Below are 10,189 nucleotides of genomic sequence, written 5' to 3'. Positions count from 1 at the left end.
GATGCATTTGTGATGGAAACTGAAGAGCAAGGAGCAACGTCTATGTCATCAATGCCAACATACCAAGATCCCGATGATTCAACATACGCACCGCCACCGGTTCAAGAAGATATGGATAGAAGCACAAGTTCACAATACACAGAGAGATACGATTGTTTTAACTTTGCCTTGGTATGTGACAGATTTGGTGTGCCTGACAGAGTAGCATCAGCATTGGGAACCGCTCTTTTGCAATATTTTAAAATTAAAGATAAGCATGGGAAACCTCTCATCATGGATAAATCGAAAGTTCGCAGAGAAAAAGAGAAATGCAGACAAGAAGTGCTTCGCAAACGGTTAGATGATACCAATTTGTTAGCGTTTTCATTCGATGGCAGAAAAGATGATACTTTAACGATAGATAAAATTGATGAGAAGTATCATACTAGGATGGTAAAAGAACCTCATCTTGTTATTTTGAGAGAACCAATTCTGAATTGATTGGTTACGTAAGACTGGAACATGAAACCGCTGAATACAAAACAACCAAATTAAATGGTTTTTTCAACGATAAAAATATATCACTGGATGCATTAATTGGAATATGCACTGACGGTGAGCCAACAAACACTGGCCCACACGGTGGAATTATACGACGATTCGAATTGCTGTTAAAAAGACCATTGCATTGGTTCGTTTGCCTTCTACACTACAACGAACTTCCGTTTCGGCATTTGTTTGAAGCTTTGGATAAATCAACCAGCACTGGACCAAGATCGGCAACCGGAAAACTGAGCCGTCAAATCGAAACTTGTGAAACTCTTCCGGTAAGTTATTGCTATCACTCATTTATTATAATTGTCAACCATTTTTAATTATTTTATTATTATATATTTTCAGGTGGTGGACGGCTTCCAGAAAATTGAGTTGCAAAATATGCCCCCTGCTCCAGAAAAAATTGAATTTTCCACCGATTCGAAGTACTTATACGACATGCCCCATGCAATTTCTAGTGGCGTGGTTCAGGTGGATCTGGCTAACATCAAACCAGGGAAAATTGTACATTATCGGTAGCTCACCAAGGCCGCTAGATTATTGCGATTATATGTGACAACGGAAAATCCAGATGCAAATTTAAGAATTCTGATTGAATTTATAATTAAATGTTATGTGCCAATGTACTCCAATATCAAGTATTACAGCTCTGTCGTGTACGGCAGTGCATTATTTTTCAAGTTCATTGGTTGGTCACGATTTCTAGAACCTCGTTTACGCAAAATTGTCAATCAAGTAATTAAAGATAATTCATATTATGCGCATTCGGAAAATATCTTGTTATCAATGTTGTTTGATGATAGCAAAGAAAAGCGCGACTGTGCCATCAAGAAAATTATACGCTATCGAACCGATGTTGACGAGCCAATGGAACTTGAGAGTTTATAAAAAACCAGATATAAACTTTAATTGCACAAGTTATACGGAAATGATCAATTTGAATGATATAAATATCGTATTTGAACCACCATTCACGCGAAGCATTCCGTACGATACATTGAAAGAATATTTAAATCAAGATGATCCACCGTTTAATGATCCAAAAATTCCATCACACATACAAGGAACGGAACGACATGTTCAATTGCTAGCTAGCGTTTCCAAACGGGTTATACCGGACAATGTAGAGGCTGTTATGGCGACGACATTGGAGAGCCGTGCGAAATTGCCCAGACTTGAAAGTAAAAAAGACTTCAAACAATAATTTTTTTTAGTTTCTTTTCTATAACTCACTTAAATAAATTTTTTCTTTACATATGTTCTGACTAAATAAATTTCTTAAGAGAAAAAATAGATATTATTATAAATAAATAATAAATATTATTATAAATAAATAAATAAAAATAAAGAAAAAACATAGCCATTTAGCTGATTTTTTCATGTAAAGGCCAAAAATTGTGATTTTTTTAAATGATTGTATGGGGAACCCCCCAGGGGAGTTCCAGGGGGTGTGCCACTGGCATGGGTGGATCGGCCGTCCAAAGTTAGTGGGGGTCGTTCATACATTTGGACTCGATTGGAGCACTCTAAATGGGTCAAAGTGGGATTTTTCAAAATTTGCCCCTACCCAAAAGTTCGACCCAAATTGGGGGACATCAGAATTCGTTTTAGAGGTATGGTTCCTTCGGCAAAGTTTCTTATTTTGATCCCTAGAATACGATTTTCACAGAGCAATGAGCGATTTTTAAATCGACCCGCCCTAATATACTTCCACAAATATATAGTAGATATCTATCCTTCTCTTAGCGTAAAATAATTTCTGGGAAAACAAGGTAAATAGCAAAATCGGCTAAAAACGGCTAATTTTTTTTACAAAATGGCTAACAAATCGGCTTCCGGCTAAACCGAAATTTCTCCGCCTGTGTGCTATCGCAACCGGCCGGAAAACGACTAAAATGGCAAGACTGGTCTGCATACCAGATTTCAAGTTCATGTGACTTATGTTTTCGAAGTTATAGCTGATAAATAAAAATCCAACACAGCAAATAAGAACGCTGACAAAGCTGGTGATTTTTCGACCAGGCCTATCACATGGTCAATGATTTCCGCCTCAAAAGATTTTGTTTGTACCCGAGGACATCGCGGCCACCGCCATCTTAAACACTACAGCCAACATCTCAAGCACCGCCGCCACCACCGATATAACCGCTGGCCCATATTCTCGCCCCAAAACTTCGACTACAAAAGATTTTCCATTCGGCGCTCAAAATGTCGCTGCCGACATCGTTGATAAAATCGCCGCTAAACCCGAGCATACCGGTGCCACCGGCTCTGTAAGCACCGCCGCCACCACCAAAGCTGATGTAATCGCTGGTCCATATGCTCGCCCCAAAAATCCACTTGATGCAAATGTCGAAGCTGATCAAACCAAAGCTTTCGTCGAAAAACCCGACGCCGCCATCGACGCCAAGCGCAACGCTACCGCTGCGATTCGTGCTGATACAGATGCCATTACTGGCAAGAATGTTAACACAAAAGCCCAAGACGCCGAAGCACCGCTCTCTGGCAGTCTCACCGCAGCCGAAGTAGAGTTAGACCGCAAGATCGCCATACTGCGCAAATAGCAAGAGATCCTCATGCTAGAGCGCTCGGTTGCTGCACTCAGGCACGAACACTAGGAGGTCAAAATCGCAATAAACGCCAATTGGTCACCAAAGCCGACTCAAGATGTGACTAGCCGCTTGGGATTTCGCGACATCAAACACACAATTCAGAAATTCGATGGTGAAAACCAAGTTCACTGTGTTCATGATTTTTTGCGGAATTTTGAATGGGTGATGCAATGGTAAAAGCCGACGAGTTGTTCAAATACACGTGCCTATGCAATTCAATTTCCGGTGACGCCAAGTTGCTGTTGAGCCGAGACGTCTTGAGCTACGAGGATCTTAAGGCACTCCTGGTTAAGGAGTTCGGACGGGTGGTATGCCGCCACGAGATCTACAAGGCCCTAGCCAGCCATGGAAAACATAGCTGCTCGTTGTGACCACGTTGAAGAATTCGAGCTAATCAACTTCATCATCGACGTCCTACAGGACAGCTCACCCGAGGAATACATATTATTGAACGCACGCACTATGGACAAGTTTAAAGAGGCCCTCGACTTGTACGAACGGCAGCGCTCATGTCGGTCCTCTGCCGGCCACGGTGCTACCAATAAAACGAAACTGCCAAAACAAAACACCAGAGCCAAGGCCGACGAAACAGAGGTTGCTGTTACAACTGCACTCGTATAGGGCACTTCCGGAGCAAATGCCCGTACGAGAAGAGACCCGACGGTAGTTGCTTCCGTTGCTGGAAACTGGGCCACGACCATCGCAGCTGTACATACCCGAAGAAAACCATGATACTGACGAAGACTGTTGCCGCGGTCGATACGGACGCCGAGTACGACGATGGCTACGACCGGATGTTAGGATCTACAAACATCGTAAGTGTCGCCTATCTAGCAAAACAAGTTAAGCGCAAGAAATTTGTAGATTGTCTGTCTCTTTTCGATACCGGCAGTCCAACTAGCTTTGTTCGAAAATCCGCTGTACCGTTTAAAATTGAGAGGCCACCCGTAGAGTCAAACTACCATGGCTTGGGGAAACAAAGATTACTCATGGAAAAACTGAAGTGAAAATAAAATTCAAAAATGTAATTAAGTTCCGACCAAGACGATACGAAGCGACCACGGTATGATGAGTTGTCTTAGGGGTATTTTTTCGCAAAGATACGTCTGACAAACTATGCGCCTCCGCAGATGAGGTAATCGTAAATCAGGGACTAGAAGAAAACAAAATCAGTGCCATTGAGAGATTACTGCAGCACCATTATCTGAAGGCAGATGGAATTGAGTCAAAACCATATAACTACCAAATGCAAATTAGTTTAGCTAACGACAGACCATTCCACGCGACATCTTGGCGGTTATCCCACTATGAGAATAATGAGCTACGGAAAATAACCGATGAATTGTTAAAGAAGAACATCATTAGGCCAAGCGACTCACCATATGCATCTGCTGTTGTGTTGGTCAGGAAGAAATACGGTGAGATTCGCAAATGCGTCGACTACCGCCCATTAAACAAATTAACGGTCCGGGTCAACTTCCCGCTGCCTCTAATTGAAGATTGCTTAGGTTATTTAGGGGAAAAAACATTTTTTTTTTAACACTAGATCTACGAAGTGGTTTCTCCACGTGAAAATTGCGCCTAACTCTGTTAAATACACGCCGTTCGTTACACCTTACGGCCAATTGGAGTACCTCCGTATGCCATTTGGCCTGAAAAATTCTCCCGCTGCTTTTCAGCGGTACGCCCACAACATATTCAATGACCTAATAGACGAAGGACTAATTATGGTATACACGGACGACATAATTGTGCCAACGGTCGATCTTGACGCACATATGGAACGGCTAGCTATAGTATTACGTAGTATTGGGGAGAAGGGTTTAGAGCTTAGGCTCAGTAAGTGCGAACTTTGCTTTAATACCATTGAATATTTAGGATACGCCGTTAGCTCTGTAGGGATACGCCCAAGAGGCGCTCATGTCGATGCGATCAATAGGTACCGCGTGAGGTTGCGTGAACATGGGACATGTTGACGCCCTTCGTCGCTACCCAGCACCTAGTGCCACTGCTGCAACCGAATCCCTAACCACCGCGGTCCACAATAAGCCCAGTCAGAAGAAAACACCTTCCGAAGTATTATTCGACGTAGATGCCGACGAAACAGACTTTTGCATCCAGGTCACCCAAAACCGCGACGAAAATATAAAAACGTTCCGGGAAAAATTGGAAAGAGAACCCGTACCGAACTTCGAGTTAGTTGACGGTCTCGTTTTTAAAAAAGCGGGGGAAGGGGTTCTGCTGCTATATGTACCCGAGGAGATGGAAGATAATATCACTAGGCCAATTCACGAAAAGATTGGCCACCTAGGCACCGAAAGAACCTGCGAAATGAAAGACAAAGTCGAAGGATTCGTAAGAAACTGCTCGTCTGAATAAGCCTAATATGCATAACATCCCCAAGCAGCCACTACCTTTCGATACCGTACATGTTGACCACTTTGGCCCGCTACCCTGCGTAAACTCAAAACGAAGACACATCCTGGTCATCATCGGCGGATTCACTAAATTCGTTCTCCTTTACCCCGTAAACTGCGCCAGCATCAAAAGGAGGTTATAGCCTGTCTAAGCAAGTACTTCAGCTATTACAGCAGACCAAGGCGCCTGGTATCAGACCGCGGCTCCTGCTTCTCCTCTCTGGAGTTTGGCGCTTACCTGCTCAAACAAAACGTTTCCCATGTGAAGGTAGCCATGGCCTCCCCGCAGGCTAACGGGCAAGTAGAGAGGGTCAACAGGGTCATAAAAGCCATTCTGAGTAAGGTTTGTGAACCAGTCAACCACGCCAGGTAGAATACAGCCTTAACAATACTGTCCATTCGACCACAACGTATTCGCCTAGCGTATTGGGTTTTGGCATAGAGCAAAGAGGCGCAATAGTGGACGAACTGAAAGAACACCTCGAAGACAAACGTGAGATTAATACCGCCGCCGATCTAGAAGCCAACAGGGCATCAGCCGTGGACGCCATAGAAAGGTCTCAAGAATACGCATCGAAGCACTTCGCCGAAAGAAGCAAACCCCCTGAGATATACTCCGAAGGCGATTTCGTGGTGATACGCAACACGGACACCGNTAGAAAGGTCTCAAGAATACGCATCGAAGCACTTCGCCGAAAGAAGCAAATCCCCTGAGATATACTCCGAAGGCGATTTCGTGGTGATACGCAACACCGACACCGTTGTTGGTACCAATAAATAACTAATACCAAAATATAACGTAATCCACAAAGTCCTGTCTCATGACCGCTAACCCAACTACCCTATGACGGTGTTGTAGAGGCGGCTCGTATAAAACGGTGGCTCACTTGGACATGAGGGGTCTGAATGGTTTTCCGGTTTTGCTTGGAGGGCGACACCTCCCTTATTACATAGTACATACCGACGATTAAGTTAATTAGGCCAAATATTTGTATAGAATAAGCGCATCTGTAGTAGCATAATAGTTTATTGCCCAAATATAATCGAGGCGATTATAACTGTCAGGTTGGCCGAAGCTGTAATATACGAAAATACGTAACTAACATAAAACAAGTATGGCAGCGCCCTGCACTAGCAACGAGTGCACAGATCAGCCAATCAGATGATCGCCTCTAAAATTATGTCAGGGCTGCCGCCTACCGGCAAAGTAGAACACGTTGTAGTAAAAAAAAAACAAGGATGGCAACACTATAAACAAGTAGAGAATGTACGAAAAACAAGAACGAATAGAAATAGATATACTGGAGAAGCGCACGGACGTGCCTGCAACCTAAACTCGCGTTTATTAGTTAAAAGTCAAGTTTACAGTATGCAGTTTTATAGTCCATTAAATTTTAATATATGCTGCGAATTTGAAGTAGCTAGGACTTACCGTTGCTGTTTGGCATTTTTTATTGAATGACGATTTTACCAATTTTTTTTCGTTGAAAATTTACATAATCTTCATAATTTTTATACAGTATTAAATTTGGATTTAAATGTTGTTTTTAAAGTAATCAGCTACAATTTCATAAAAAAAATTTATCATTAAATAAACTAAAAAAGATAGCCAAAACTTGCTAAAATGTGGCGTTCCAGTTTATACATGTGTTTGGGTCACTGTATGTGTATTCGCTTAAAATAAAAATCATTGAAATCGGCCCAGTATTTTAAGACTTTTCGGATTAAAAAAAAATATCTTTCAATTTTATATAGCACCGTCTGACATGAAAATTTTCTAGGAGATAAGGCTAACCATTTCTAATAGTTTTTGGGTCGCAAAATTTGTAAAAATGGAAACTTATATATTTGAGTTTTAAGAAAGTAAGGCCTATAACCAAATCGGCTAAAACGGTGACCAGAATTTTTTAACATTCCAGGAGGACGAATTCTCCACATTGAAAACACAAAATTTTTTTTATATCTATTTTGACACATAAATAACGAATAAAGTTCAAAGTTTCTCTAAACACAAGTCAAACAAGTTAATAATACACTGCGTTGCATAACTATAAGACCGCCACATATTAACCAGTTTTGACTATTTATTTTTAACCGACTTCAAAAAAAGGAGAAGGTTATCAATTCGTCGGAATATTTTTTTTTTGTATGTTACCGATTAANATGTGGCGTTCCAGTTTATACATGTGTTTGGGTCACTGTATGTGTATTCGCTTAAAATAAAAATCATTGAAATCGGCCCAGTATTTTAAGACTTTTCGGATTCAAAAAAAATATCTTTCAATTTTATATAGCACCGTCTGACATGAAAATTTTCTAGGAGATAAGGCTAACCATTTCTAATAGTTTTTGGGTCGCAAAATTTGTAAAAATGGAAACTTATATATTTGAGTTTTAAGAAAGTAAGGCCTATAACCAAATCGGCTAAAACGGTGGCCAGAATTTTTTAACATTCCAGGAGGACGAATTCTCCACATTGAAAACACAAAATTTTTTTTATATTTATTTTGACACATAAATAACGAATAAAGTTCAAAGTTTCTCTAAACACAAGTCAAACAAGTTAATAATACACTGCGTTGCATAACTATAAGACCGCCACATATTAACCAGTTTTGACTATTTATTTTTAACCGACTTCAAAAAAAGGAGAAGGTTATCAATTCGTCGGAATATTTTTTTTTTGTATGTTACCGATTAAGGTGGTCCCATACTGATTTGGTTTAGATCCGATCATTGGATCATGAAAAATTGACGGTAGTNGACTTCAAAAAAAGGAGAAGGTTATCAATTCGTCGGAATATTTTTTTTGTTGTATGGTACCGATTNGAAACTTATATATTTGAGTTTTAAGAAAGTAAGGCCTATAACCAAATCGGCTAAAACGGTGGCCAGAATTTTTTAACATTCCAGGAGGACGAATTCTCCACATTGAAAACACAAAATTTTTTTTATATTTATTTTGACACATAAATAACGAATAAAGTTCAAAGTTTCTCTAAACACAAGTCAAACAAGTTAATAATACACTGCGTTGCATAACTATAAGACCGCCACATATTAACCAGTTTTGACTATTTATTTTTAACCGACTTCAAAAAAAGGAGAAGGTTATCAATTCGTCGGAATATTTTTTTTTTGTATGTTACCGATTAAGGTGGTCCCATACTGATTTGGTTTAGATCCGATCATTGGATCATGAAAAATTGACGGTAGTCCTTAAATTTGTATATGAGAATTGAAGTCGGTTTTGTTTTTTGCTTAAAAATTACTTGTTAAATCATTTAATGGTGATTGAATTACTTGCAAAAGAAATAGCTTTCGTTCTCCGTTTTTCGTCAAAGTTCGATTATAATTTTGTACCAATGCTATACCTCGTTCAGCAATATCATTAACATATTTAATACTTTTAATCGTCCCTAAGAGAACAAATTTCAGGGCAATTTTTTTTAGAGAATTTAATGCCCTATAAGAATATGCATAGAAAAAACGTTTATATCTTTTTTATTACTTTTTTTTAACGGGTCAAAAGTTAACACATTTTTAATGAAAACAAATTATTTTACATATTTTAAGGCCATAAATTCGCCAGGTTAGTTTTTTTGGATCACCCTAATATATATATATATATATATATATATAGTCGGCCGCTGTGGTGTAGTGGTAAGCAGTGCGTGCTTCCACTCCGCAGCACCTGGGTTACAACCCTGGTCAAAGCAACATCGCAAAAAAATATAGGAAAAAGGTTTTTCTTAACAGCGATCGTCCCTCGGCAGGCAATGGCAAACCTCCGAGTGTTTTTCTGCCATGAAAAACAGCTTCTCATGAAAATACAATCACCGTTCGGAGTCGGCGTAAAACTGTAGGTCCCTCCGCTTTGTGTGACAACATCAAGGCGCACGCCACAAGTCGGAGGAGAAGCTCACACACCAAAACTGCGACACTTAGAAATTACTACCAGAAACAAACTAGAAGGCTTTGAAATTATTATTTTTTTTTGTATTATATAACTTGGAAGTTTAGATGTTATTAAAATGTTAAAATATTAGTTATTATTTGCTCCATATGCAACTGATCGGTATTTTCATCGTACACGCGCCATCATGTTCTGCACGACTGCATCGTCGACATTACGCGATGCGCACCACTACTTTGTTTTGCACTTTTCAATAATTTTCACTCTTTCACCTGTTTTCTTCAAGATTCCTTTGATAATTGACCAATATTCCCCAATAGGACGTGGCTCTGGGTTATTGGGTGGATTGTAGTCGTGAGGTACAAAATTGATGTTATTTGCATTATACCACGGCAATGTGTCCTTGGCATAGTGGCAGGTTGCCATGTCCGCCTAGAACGATGGCCTACTCCTTATCTGGTGATAAATGACAGAAGACGCCTTTTGAGGCACTCATCCCGATAAACTTGATCATTCATTGTCCCGGATGGGAAAAAAGGGCTGCTCTTACGGCCGCAGGAACAAATAGCTTGCCAAACCATGTGGTTTTTGGAAATTTGGACTTCATTTTCAGCTTACAACTTTCAGGGGCATCTTGACGACTTGCAGCAGTATAAAAATCTTGACCTGCAATATATTTTGAATTTTTATAGCAGTAGGTTTCGCAGTCC

The 10,189-nt window shown here is 40.1% G+C and overlaps 1 long non-coding RNA gene across 1 annotated transcript; it reads left to right on the top strand.

The window, feature by feature from the left end:
* Window positions 1-232: 232 nt before the first annotated feature.
* Window positions 233-930, top strand: LOC108367124 (uncharacterized). Its single transcript, XR_001848206.1, has 2 exons — window positions 233-806; window positions 880-930. It is a non-coding gene; the product is annotated as an uncharacterized LOC108367124 (long non-coding RNA).
* The last annotated feature ends 9,259 nt before the right edge of the window (window positions 931-10,189 follow it).

Source organism: Rhagoletis zephyria, unplaced genomic scaffold (assembly GCF_001687245.7).
Source record: "Rhagoletis zephyria isolate East Lansing unplaced genomic scaffold, Rhagoletis_zephyria_1.1 Rzeph_scaffold_02551, whole genome shotgun sequence".
Classification (NCBI taxonomy): Eukaryota; Metazoa; Arthropoda; class Insecta; order Diptera; family Tephritidae; genus Rhagoletis; species Rhagoletis zephyria.
This window is presented reverse-complemented; position numbering and strand designations above follow the sequence as displayed.